This window comes from Scomber japonicus, chromosome 15, assembly GCF_027409825.1.
Source record: "Scomber japonicus isolate fScoJap1 chromosome 15, fScoJap1.pri, whole genome shotgun sequence".
In the NCBI taxonomy this organism is placed as follows: Eukaryota; Metazoa; Chordata; class Actinopteri; order Scombriformes; family Scombridae; genus Scomber; species Scomber japonicus.
This window is the reverse complement of record NC_070592.1, coordinates 6639249-6653373: the sequence shown is the minus strand read 5'-3', so window position 1 is coordinate 6653373 and position 14125 is coordinate 6639249.

Genomic DNA, 14125 nt, shown 5'->3' with positions numbered 1-14125 from the left:
CCTCTATCGACAAAAATCCTGTTCAGATTAGGCGACATTGGTCGCCATTTTGTTGAGATTTCTATGTGTCCACAAAATGGTGACCAAAGTCGTGTGTTTCAGACAAGTTAGCGGCTCATTGCACCTGGATTAGCGGCGAATTTGGATTAGATTATCCAAGTTAGCCGCAATGTATCTTTAAAAGGTTTTATACACAGAGGCACATATCAGTGCCCAATGTTATTTGCGTTTTCTTTTTTAAATTCACATTTCACTAAGCAACTGTACTGACATGCAACTGCTCTGCAAGTGCATGTGCATGTATCTCAGAGTGGTTCATACAAATATGGGCATGATACGTCAATCCAAACTGCAGGAGGAAGCAGCATAAATCCCACACTGATATTAAGACATTACACTTTTAAGAAAGAAAAATGTAAGAAAATGTTTCTCAAAGCAGGTGAAGTTCAAGAATAATGTGTCCCTCATGTAACTTTTTCTTGCACAACCAACAATATAAATATACTTGAATGAAGTCTAGCAGACTTTTTTTTCCTTTTGAAAAAAGTTGGCTTATCCTGTGGTGGTCAAACTGAAAACCAAACTGTTTTTCCTCGTTCCTAAAAATAACTGACAATTTTGAGATTCAATCTGTATGTCTGGCACGCTGACTCATCAGTAAAACTTGGCCGCTTCCCATCAGTAATTGTGTCCCGCTTGTGAGACGCAAAGGCAAGAGGAAAAAAACAAAGGTGGAAAGACAAATACTGGGCGCTGCCGCCATCTTACAGTGAAACCTGCAGCACCTAAACACAAAATGGGTGACAGTGTGCAAAGTTAGGTAGAAAGCGTAGCGCATCAAAGCGAATGAAAGACAACATAGTGACCCTGTGGCTGTATCTATCACTGTGGTGTATAAGAAAAGAAAAATGTGCTTCCTCAAACCTCGGTCTGCACCTGTATTCTAAATACTTTATCAGTCTGTGTGTGTATTTGGATGTGCTCACTGTTAGTTTTGCCTAACCAGTTATGCACCATACCACTGCACCGCCACACTGCCAAGCTGTAAAGTCTCTTCTCTTAAATCAGCACCCTCTGTCAACAAAGATCAAGCTCAGGTTAGGCAATGTGTCACAATTTTGTCGAGACTTCTGTGACCAAAGTAATCTGTTTCAGACAGTGTAGGTGCTCATTGCTGCTGGATTACAAGATTTGTTTAAGGTATTATGTACAAGTATTTTCTTATCAGTGCCCTAAGCAACTGTATTGACATGCAATTGCAGAGCTGTTGCATGTGCAAGTGTCTCAGAGTGATTTATAGAAATATGGGCATGATATGTTGACCCAAACTGCAGGAAGAAGCGGCATAATTCCAACATTGGCATTGAAATATAACACTAACAACACAGAGTGAAGTTCAAGAATTATTTGTCCCTTATGTAACTCTCTATATATTTGTTTTGCTGCACATGTGCATGTTACACAAATGTTTCCAAATTCGGACCAACTCATTTCATGTCTTTACATCAACTGAGGGCTCCTCCTCCGTGGGATAAAACTGATGTGGTGCTTATGAAAGCTTTGCAAATTCCCCTGAATGACCTAATAAAATATGTGGCGGTCAAACTGAAAACAACATTGTTTCTCACTGTTCCTAAAAACCTCCCAGTGTGGAGATAGACGCTGTATTTCCGGCACGGTGACTCATCAACAAAACTTGGCTGCTTCCCATCAGCCTTCGTAACCACTGCCTGTGTGTTAAAAAGGCAACAGGATGAAGGTAGAAACACCTATGCTGAGAGCTGCCGCCATCTTAGGATGATACCTGCAGCGTCTAAACAAAATGGCTGACAGCGTGCATGGTAAGGTTAAACATGTGACCCTCTGTATTTATCACTGTGGTGTATCACCCTCAAACCTCAACCTTTACCTGCACCTATATTCTAAATACTGCATCCACCGAAGTGTATCTTTGGATGTGCAAGTGTTTGCCTAACCGGTTATGCACCATACCATACCACCACCAACTATGCCTGACTGGAAAGTCCCTTCTCTTCTTTCTTTCTTTCACTTTCTCTAATGTGTTTACCATTGTGTAACCTGACTCAACCAGGCCACAGCCAAGCCCAAGTCTTGTGACCGAAAGCATTTTGGTTTTTCACTCTCTTTCTCTTTTAGATTTGCAGTCACAAGGATATATTTGATAAGATTCAATACATCTGCCACACACATTGTTATATCACAAAAATAGGAATGTGTGCATGTTTTTTGTAAAGTTTATATGACCATTTTAGACATTTGAATAATGATTATATCCAGACAAACAATCAAACAATCAGTGGTTGGTTTTAGTCTGGCCTTCACCGAGAACATTTTGACAGCACAAGTAGATGTTGATGGAGTCACACGGACTTTACTCACACTTGTGTCTTTTCAATAATAATTAACACAAAAATCCAATTAGAAATATAAAAAGGACCCCCCCCCCCTCCCGCCCCCCAGAAACCGTGTCGGCAACACAGAAGCTAGGGGTGCCCCTACAGAAAAGGCTTAACCTAGACTGCAACAGCTAATAGGCCTGACCCTGCAGCTCAGAGGCCCAGTAAGGAGTTAAAGGGTATTGACTTCAGTATTTTTTTCTGGACCCTATTACTCCATCTTTTTAAGATGGTAAGATTTCAAAGCTTGTGACTTCCTTGAGCAATACTTCAAGACACAAAAACAAACTGAAGTGAAAAGTAAATAAAAACATTTGATTTCTCTGTATGGGCCTCTCCATAATGTTGTCAAACACATAATAACAATCTGAGCCTGTCAGTGGCAAAAACGAGCACTTATAGTGGATGTATATTGACACTATTGGCCCAAAGGATTACACTGCAGCCCGTTTGGCAGCTGCTGTCTGAAGTGACCTTACTGAATACTGGACTAATTCCAAAAATGGTTGTCCACATTTGTCACTTAGGCACAAAAAGTTCCCCTATTAGAGTTCACTATTCACTTTTCCACCTATCTATATAACGCTATATAAGTCATGAGTAAGATCAGTGCAAGGAAGCTACAATGAGATGATGTAAGAAGAGTGTTTAGTCTAACTCTTCAAAGTCTGGCTGCAGAGTTTTGCACAGTCTGAAGCTGAGCTGCAGCTCGGGCACTGAGGCAGGTATACAAGGTGTCACAAGAGTCCAGGCATGAGTAAATAAAAGCATGAACAGTAATCTCTGTAATGCTGAAAGATAACATTGCTCTTGTTGGTAGAAATATGATTATACCTGTTTTTTGTCAGTTATCCAAAGCTTAGCTCACTGTCAAAGATAACATCCAGGCTCTTGGCAGTGCAGTATTTGGAACAAGGGGACAGAGCAGTGGCTGGACTTGATTATGGAGGTGTTCAGGGCCGATCATAAGCACCTCTGTTTTGTTAAGTACAAAAGTTTTTAACCCTAACCCTAACCCTTTTTTTCATTATATCTTTTCCTTCCACCAAATCAGATTTTTCAGTGTCATAGTGCCAGCTATCCTGCAAATATCCACTCCACACACTTACATCTTATTCCCTACAACTGATTTAGTTCATGAGCCATGAAAACAGGCATCGCTTAATTAGGTCAGGTGCAAAAGAATCAAAATAGTGACTTTTTAAAATCTGCAGCCTATTTAATATTTTGTATTGTGTTTTTATGTTTTTATAAACAAACAATAATTAAGTGCTGTGGATTAGACGCTGCATGTTCACAGCACTAAAATGAAACAGAAGTAAAGTTACGTTGGGAAGAAAAGGAGTCACTTGACCGATTAGCGTCACTCTAACATCATACTTGCTTCTCTTCTCCTCTCTAAATCAAAAGTAATAAAGTAACTGATGCAGCACAAAGCACAACATAAATGACACCATTGTAGCTTCTTTTCCACACCTCATCACTTTTTGTTTGGCAGGTGGTTGAAAAATGAACTCACTTAAGGACAAAATGGAAGATGAGATATACTGTCTTGCTTTTATTCCTGAGGTGATAGGAGCAGTGTATGTGTCCTCTGTGAGGGCAGTTTTAACTAAGCCAGTGAGAGGTTTTGTATTGTTTTATAGCAAGGTAAACCCCCGATTATTGTTTTGTGAATCCCCTGACTTTCAGGGAGTGAAACATTTGCAACATTTATTGCGGCGCAAGATTATTTGAAGTAGTTGATGTGTGGTTTCCTCGGTTAATGACAAAGAAAAAAACATCCCATGATTAGTTGAGGGAAGTCCCGGCTTGTGAACAAAGGTAACTCTAAAACACTGATCTGATGTCAGTTTTTGAGCTCGGAGAGCAAAGTTGCAGAGACAGAGACTGATCCTCTGTCAGTTAAAAAAACAACAGGTTTTAAGGCGGGGTAGCAGTGCCGCAGTCGGTTGTGTCTGGCATTTCTACCAACAGTCATGTGATTTCTCGGAATTAATCAAACTGGCACATTTGAAATCCCCTCACTGGTGCTAAAGTCACAGCTAGAGGTGGAATCATTGGGTTTGACTGCCATCTAGAGCAACAAAGCAGAAATGAATCCTCTGTGTTAAAAAAAAAGCCCTGACATAAAAAACCACAGTGGTTTGAGAAGTGGTTATCAGCAGCAGTATTATATAGAAGTGCTTTCAGTTCTTTGAACAGTATAGACTTTATGTTCTAGGGCCACTTGTGATGTGCGTGACTATAGGAAACCACAGTGTGTCAACCAAAAGACCACATGAATGCAAAAAAAAGTGCACTTACCCTAAGTTGCTGGTATGTTGACAGAGACATCAATTTAACCACAGACTGTATTTTATTTTAGATTGCATGGATCACCAGACATATAAGGCATGTATATTAAGCAGAAGGTTTGAAGAGACTGAAACAGTGGATAGTAAATAGATAGTAATAGATAGTAAAGTGACAGTGATTCTGAGATCTGAGCATTCACCAGGACAGTTAAGTGTCTCATGCTGGAGGGTGACATAATCTATTTAATAGACCAGAGTTGTGATGAAGAATATTAGGGAGAGTAACAGCACTCCAAGTGCTTCTATGAGGCATTTTTACAGTGAAAGCCGGCAATCACATGATTTCCTGTAATTTCTCAGTCTTGTGAATGGGCAACGGCAGGCTGACTGCCATAATTCAACTCATTTCAAATACACGATAGTAAATAGACAAAGTAACAATGATTCTGATGTATAAGCTGTGATATATAAGTGTCTCAGGCGGGGGGGGGGGTTGACATCTATTTAAAACAGAGTTGTGATGAAGAGGATTAGGGAGAGTCACAGCACTCCTAGTGCTTCTGTGAGGCACTTTCATTGTGAAAGCCGGCAACCACATGATTTCCTGTAACTCCTTCGGTCTGGTGAACAGGCAAGTTAGGCTGGGTGCCATAATTCTTGGCAAAAGATATCAATGATAGAGTTCGAGCACCCCCAAGTGGGAGAAAATATGTTTTGAATGTGAAGAAACTTACAGACAAAACAAAACAAGATAAGATGTACTCAAAGACAACAAATATATTGGGAGATGTACTGATGCTTCATATATCTACACTATGGTAAATTGTAAATATTTTCTGCATCTTTTTTCTCCTCAAAATTCAGTATGACATACTGACTCGTGGTATCTTTGGAAACTTTGGCATCTCCACTATAAGATAAAGCTCTCTGGTTTTGAGCAAACTCTGGCTGCACAGTCCTGTGAAGTTAAAGGGAAAATCAGGGTTCAAGTTTTAATAAAAAACAATATAAACCATTTGATGTGGTACTGTTTCAGTGCCTGTGTGCAAATCATGAGCTTTTATCCAACTGCAGACTTTGAATGTGTGGTGGAATGTAACAAACTACATTTACTGAAGTACTATACAATTTTGACGCTTTCTGATCATTTATACTTCTACTCCACAATATTTCAGAGGGAAGTATTGCACTTTTTGTTTCGCAAAATTTTTAAGAGCTGTTGTTACTAGTGGCAAAAAAGATATGTGGCAGATAAGAGTTAAAGTTAAAATTGGTGACTCCCCACCTTTTTAACCTGTGACCCCTAACAAAAAAACAGTTTAAGTCTATTAATTTGCAGTTTCATCAGAGTGATGTCTCTCTAAACTTTTCATATGGTGCCATTTAAGTAACGCAAGTAAAGTTGTAAAGTTATCAAATCCTAATAAAGAATGTGGCAAAAACATTTATGAATGAATCAACCATAAACAAAGTAACCAATTAATTTCAGTTAATTGACACCTATTATGCCACTGTGGCTAGCAGTAATAACAGCTTCCTGCATGCACAATCCAGCGTTGCACCAGTCTCACTTGTAGTTTATACCGTAGGCCATCATAATATCTACTATGGGGTGCATCCTTAAAATCATACAAAAAGCATTGATAGATAAGCTACAGTCCTAGCTCTGATTAACTTAGCCCTTTTGTTTGTTGTTTTGTAGTCCAAAGGTGTTAATAGGAACACATTTCACAACAAAACTGCAGCACATTGCTACTTAGTCACAGAGCACTGCTTCACGGCCAAAACGTGTCACAAATGTGCATCTCAGAGATTGAGCCTGTGCAGTATAGACTTTGAGTGCCCTCATGGGACACAAAGAAGGCAGACCTACTTTCCCCTGTGGGAGAGTTGGGTAAGGTTGAGAAGCGTAACAACCAGAAGTTTTTTTTTCTCTCTCTCTCTCTCTCTATAATGCAAACAAGAGAGGACTCAAAACATAATTTGGACCAAAAGACAAGATTCGCTTTGGATAAATGGGTGTTGGGCAGCAAAGGGGAAAAAAAACAAGACTTCACTGTTATGACTGTAAAGGTAAGAAAGACAAATGTATTCTTTCGTTAATCTTTTTTTTTACGTTCTTTTTTAAATATGTAGCCAGTACCCAAGGGTCTGAAACTCTGTTGTTGCTGCAGCCATCCACCCACCACTAAGGGGCATGGGCCTAAGGTCCCGAACCTTTGAGGGGGCACTTTCCTTGGGCTACATCTTTACTGGGAGGATGGGGCTGAAACCCCTGCCGACGTTGTGATGGCTGTTTTGTACCACCAGAGGCCAAGAAACCAGCACTCTGTCACCATGGCTCTTGATGAGCCCATGAGGGGAGCCCTGGGGGCCCCTAGACCTAAACCTGGTGGGTGTGGGCTCTCCTATTTCTGGGGCTGAGGTTGCCGAGGTGGTCAAAAAGCTCCTTGGTGGCAGGGCCCTGGGGGTGGATGAGATCCACCTCGAGTTCCTCAAGGCCCTGGATGTTGTGGGGCTGTCATGGTTGACACGACTCTGCAGCATCGCGTGGACATCGGGGGTAGTACCTCTGGATTGGCAGACTGGGGTGGTGGTCCCTCTTTTTAAGAAGGGGGACCGGAGGGTGTGTTCCAACTATAGGGGGATCACACTCCTCAGCCTCCCTGGTAATGTCTATTCTGGGGTACTGGAGAGGAGGGTTCTGTTGGCTTCATCAGACTCTCACTGGATCAGTTTGGTGCTGAGTGTGAAGCGGCCTGGATGAGAATCAGCACCTCCAAATCCAAGTCCATCTTTGTTCCTACCCTCATCTTTGGGTAGTGACTGACAAAACAATATTGCGGGTACAAGTGCCCGAAATTAGTTACCTCCGTAGGGTGGCTGGGCTCTCCCTTAGAAATAGGGTGAGAAGCTCGGTCAGGGTGAGAAGATCTGCTCCTCCGCGTTGAGAGGAACCAGATGAGGTGGCTCGGGCATCTAGTTAGGATGCCTCCCCAACGACTCCCTGGTGAGTATAGGTAAGTAAAAAAGTAGGTAAGTAAAGAGATGTACCTGATGAATCAAATAAATTACATTTTAAGACTTTTAAATAATGTAATAAGTAGCTAGTTCCCCATTAGGAGTAGGACAAAGGGGGAAATAAGCTCAGCATTTTGCTCATCAACACTTCAGCAGGAACAGACATGCTGACTGTTGCAGGGATTGAGACAGTAGTATTTCTTTTGTCAGATGGGAGTTGGTTGTTGGAACAAAGTGAAATAGCATGAATACTCACAGGAAAACTGGATTTGGGGAGCATCAGTCTTTATTTTTTATGCACAGTTAGTAGTTTTAGCTTAGTTTAGTTTTAGTAACTTAATTTAGCTTAGTTTAATTTAGTCATTGAACTCAAATACACGTATATAATAAAATAAATAATCACCTGTTCCTTGTCCTTTATTTATAATTAGTGACAAGCCAAAAGGTAAAAATAAAAGGTAAAAATAAATTCAAGTAAGCAGAAGTAATAAATGACTTATTTGTGCAATTTATGAGAAAATGTTATTCAATCATATGTAAAACAGAGTACCACGAGGGATCACTTGGGCTTGTTTGTTTTACATAAAGTTAATTAGAAGCATAAACACAACACTATATTAGACCAAAATACATTGTTACCACCTTGTTAAACCTAATCTTTACCTAAAAAGACAAAGTCTTACCCTATGGGTTGAAATGTAATATGGATGTTGTAAGATTAGAATTTTACACGTCAAGTGAACAGTAATTCATTATTATAATTTAATTCTCTTCTTTTTCATCGTTTATCCTGTAACTTAATGGCCACCAGATGGCGACATAGCCCAATTTATTATATACCTGTAGGGTAGTGGAGTGGCCACTAGATGGCACTTTAGAATAATAGGCCACCCTGCCTCAGTTTTACATCTGATTCTACATTCATAACTTCTACTAAGAATTAATATTGTGTCCTTCATGTAGGGACATATGAGACAGTCAATGTAATGTGAGATCGTTATATACCATCTGGGCAGATGTTCTGTTACTATTTAGAACTAATCCCTAATCATTAGATCAACCCTAATTTAATGCAATCTTAATTCCTGGACACGATTTCAGATTATCTATGTTCTGGGAAGTAGTATTTGACACTGTCTGCTAAATCCTGATCCAATCAACAGCTACAACAGCAGGGTTGATGCACCTGGCTCGTAGTTTGTCTTAATGACTTTCAACTATGAGAAAGACAGCTGCATCAACTTTCTTAGTGCTGACACTGAATTTTAATCATAATTAATTTCCCAATGATAAAATACAAGTACAAACCCAAAATTTTACATGGAAAATGTACCCCTAAAACAGAATAGCTGTACATTTTCTTTTTTACACTGTACATGTATGATTACATACCAGACTATCACTACACCTTTTGTATATACTGTACTTTATATAGCTTTTCTGTTAACCACAAAACAAGCCAGAAGCCAGTAGCTCTGGCCATTGAGGCCAGTCGATCAGGAGAAATACAGATTGTGTCAGTTACGCGATTTGTTTGAGGTGGAAAGTGAGTCCCATTTTCTTTTGTACTGTACAAATTATGACGACTTTAGAGAGTTACTGTTCCATGAAGTCACTTGACAAAACCCTGAAATATTCTAGTATTCAGATGAGCAAAAACTAGAATGACTGTTTAATTTGGATGTATTTTGCTAACTAAGCCTGAAAAAGTTTGTTTAATTTGTATTTATTCAGATTTCTTGCTAATACATAATCTGTGGTCTGTGAAGGATGTCTTAGTTGTTTCCTTATTTTCTTTCTTTATCATTTGACAATGTATATGCTGTACTCTGATCTTGGCTTGTGTGCATTTGTCTTGTCTTGTAAGCCTCTGGTTACAGACTTCATTCATTCATTCATTCATTCATATAAAGCTACAAAATGATTTAATGTACACAATATGCAACACATAATTGAACGTGAAGTTTTAGTTTCAGAGGATTTGAGAAAAGGTGGTTTTGGCTCTGACTTCTCACATTATGGAAAATAAGTAATCTTTAAGTAATAAAATGGCACTGCATTTACACATAAATATTAAGAAACTATGAAATAGTCATGTCAGAAATGTAATTCAATGAAGTATTCTAAATATGTGTAAAGAACAGTCATTTCTTCTCAATGTCATCCACTGTAAGCTCTAGTTTCTTTCCAACAGTAAGAATGAATTAACTCACAGATAAAATAGATTTCCAGCCACTTACAGCAGTCACAGCCTTTCTAAAGTTTTGCCTTTGATTATTTATTTTCATTGTTCTGTGGAAGAGATAAATAGGCGAGGAGGCAGAATGGGATTACAGGACAGACTTTCACACCTGAGCCTGGTTGTTTGTCTCGCTTCTCTCTCTTTCTCTCTCTCTCTCTCTCTCTCTCTCTCTCTCTCTCTCTCTCTCTCCTTGTTCCTTGTTGCTCCATTGGACTTTCTTGTGTCTCTTCCCTTTTCCCATACGTTCTTTCTTTTCCTTTCCAGCCTTTGTTGATGCTGTTTTGCTTTGTGTTTGCATAATATGTTAGTATAAATGACACACATACAATATTTTTATGTATTTATGTTTAATGAAAAATGGTGAACAAAAACATCATAACTTCACCCCTTCAACAAATCTTGAATGGCTCAGAGACATATGTTACAAAAGAGATTACTTGTTGGATTAGGAAGCATGTTAATCTTATGTAATCTCATTTCATGTCAGTGATCATCTGTGCCAGCATTCAGATTTTCCTCTAGCTGGTTGGTTACACCCACAATCATAAACACAATCATTTTAGAAATACTTACCACATTGTATAGGTACAAATTAAACAGGTCTTTTTGTATTTGAAGATTCTCTCCTTGCACCAAGATAAACTTCAGGAGGTGAAAGTCCATCTCCATTCAGATGGAAATCTCTCAACTCGTAGTCCCTGCTCTCTTTGTTAAGAGTATAATGAAGTGTTCCTACTTAGCTTAACACGTTAACAACTCATTTTGCATGACTGCATAATTAAACAGCTGTTGTTTTCCTAGAAGGGCTACCTTCTTTGAACCGTGATGCACATGAGCTTTGGTGGTGAAATGGATCTCAACTCTTTAGTGCTAGAAGGAAGACATAATTTCAAAATTAGATTAAAAAGTATATGTTGCTCTAGAAGCTGTAAAATGGATAACACATAAGTAAAAAACATTTTCACTCAGTGTGTTATATTGTAATAAAATGAAAGTTTCAGAGACAATCAGTCCCAGTTATGAGACCAACAAGAGACGTGTTTAAATTAATCTACTGTTGTCTTTGATTCAAAACTTAAAGATGTTAGTCTCTCTGGGGCACAAACGTCTGATTTATAGAGCAACACAGGAAATTGAAGCTGTTCTGCACACGCTATCACAGCACGCAGCAGTGTCCACTTTGTGAAAGGAAGCGATTTATCTGAATCCCAATACACAAGCAGAGAGGGGGGCACTGCTGTCTTTATTTGATTGGTGTAAAATCAAGCAAGGTAGGGGAATCAAGTTATGTGACTTTGCATATGTACATTTTGCAATACTGCATGTAGCAAATACTTCATGCTGCTTGTTTGATACTAAGTGGAGCTGTATATGCTGCAAATGACCTCATGTTGCTGTGTTGTTCAAGAAATATAATAAACTTTCATAAACTGTGATTTTCTCAGACAAAAGACTTGAATTTCTCATATGCAGCAATGAAATACATAAACTAAAACAATACAGGTGTGTGTTTCAATAGAGTCCCAGGAACAAACCCCACTATAATATATCAGGAGGGAAATAACAGGGAACGGAAAGATCAGCATGCTAGTGGCACATACTGTGTTTCTACATACAAAACAGTCTTAAGACCAGCAATAACGGGAGCAGCACTATTGACTTAGTGAGTAAGTGGGTGGGTGGGTGGGTGGATATCTGTGTGTGGGTGACATGCAAGTGTGTGCGCTGGGAATTTTTTGGAGAGTTGTGTTGCTCGAAAAAAGACAACACAACAACATTATTGTACAGCAACCTTGAATGCACAGTGTTCCTCCACATCTGAAAGCGGCTGCTTGCGTCAGTTGTCAAAGAGACTGTTGTTGCTAAGCAAGGCTTGCCAGCCATAGTGAGAGAAAGTGAATGAATGGACTGAGGCAGAGTGTTGAATTTACAGAGTTACACAAATATGATAAACAAACAAAAGTATGTAGCATAATATTTATTTTGTTACATGTTCTATTTCTCATAACTGGCAACTGCAAACAGCAAAAGAGCAAAACCCAAAGTCTGTCCGTCAGTACTGAACTCTTGCTGGTAAAACTGTAGCAACCAATGACTCAGGACTGAGGCGTTGTGAGGGAGAGAGCTTCCTTGGCAACCGTCTCTTGACTGATTTTCCTCATGTGACAAGCTGATGCAGCCAAGCACTGAGAAAAACAGAGAGAAGGATAAAGAGGGGGAGTGTGTGTGTATATGCGTGTAAGAGAGAGAGAGAGCACCACTGATGAGTCAGAGGAGGCTGATTCTGACGTAACCACCAACCCCTCCCTTCTTCCACCTTCCTGGTCAACATGGCTGTTCCTGGATATTCAGGTTGGGTTAGGGTTAGGGGAATAAAAACTGTTCATCCACTAAATACAGCAGCTTAACACAACATATTGTGTGTGTTATCGGTACAGAGACACTATGTTTAGCACACTACAAATGCTTTTGTTTTCTGTCACAAAACTTTTACTCATTCCTTTTTGGGAACAATAACAATCAGGCTTTTATGCAGTAATGGTGAGGAGGAATATACATATACACATAGATTTCCCCCATATTCTTATATTATTTATATTGTTGATATGTGAAATCTTTCCCAGGAAACTTCATCCCAAGAACACCAACATCACCAAAGATGATAATGCTGAAATCATATAGTATATAACCTGTACAGAGCCAACCAATACAAATAAAATCATCATGATAATATACAGCCGTGGATTGCAAATACAGATTTTATGGCACACAGGATAAAATTTAATTGATGTTTAATTTCCAAAAAGAAAAAGAAAATTCTGATTGCAAATGTGCTATGGATTGAGCCCAGTGGTGCAATAAAATACAGCACATACAAAAACAAGATTAAACAAATGTGTGTCATTAAGCTTGTTTCAATGTGACCATGCTCATAATCATATGTTTCACATTCAAGTTTTGCAGTTTGAGTCTCAAGCAACTGCCAACCATCTAACTAGGTTGCATTACAGCCTGAACGTCTCACACAAATGAAGATATTAAGAAAAGGTAATAAATCAATGTCAAAAGGTGAAATCAAACAACAGCAACCATTTGTAAGTATCCACTGTGCTTGAGTTTGGGCATTAAATATATTGTTTTTGTTTCACAGTAATAAAACAGTAATAATAAAATCTAATTCAAATGAAACATGAAAATGATATACTATACATTTATACAGATCTCAGCCTAAAGTGGACATCATTGTTGGTGAAGCTTACTGTCAAAGTGAAAGTGAAAAGAGAAATAAAACCTGTGTTCTGCACTCCACATTTTCTTTGTTAGTGTTTTGAATGAGATTTTATTTAATACATGTTGTCTAAGTGAAATTTGATTTAAATAAATCGCCTACATCCACAATTTTGCATTAGTAACTGAACTAAAGCAATAAAGAATATTATTATAATAGCATAGTTTTGAATTTAATTTGGCAAGGAGCCACAGAACTAGTCTACACCTACATCTCTGTAAATTAGATTTCAGGGTCTTGATTTAGTTTCTTGAGTGAACCTAATTAGAAATGTATGCTGCAATTTTGCCTGACACCTCTAAACACAAACCTTTTTTTTTTCTCTCTCTCTCTCTTTGTGGCAGTGTATCATCATCCCAGTGTCTGTTTGAGTATTAATTATTAAAGTCTTCCTCCATTTAAAAAGTATGTTTTTCTTCTTGTTCCATCAGTTGGATATTTGAGCTTCACTGTGTGAAATGATGTATGCCCAGAGTTTGACACTGGAAGGCTGTTTTAACATTCATCTACTGAAGGTGGAAATATTCTCTGTGTTAAATGGAAACCTGACTTTAAGGAGCTTTTTAAAGAGGATTTGTAACACCACAGTTAGTTTGGAAGACAAACCTGGTCCAAGATTCAATTTATACAAGTGTGATGTGGAAACTTGAAGCTTCCAGTGCACAAACATTGAAAATATACTTTATAGTGAATTAGGAGACATATTGTGTCCAGTATTTAAACTTCTGACAGATTAAATATATTTGCATCTTAATATATAAGATTTTAACATTGTAATTATAGTTTATTTGTGGGTGGGAAGACTATATCAGGCACATATTATTGTTGCTCTAAGCAGAGTCATTTTAACTGGAAGTTT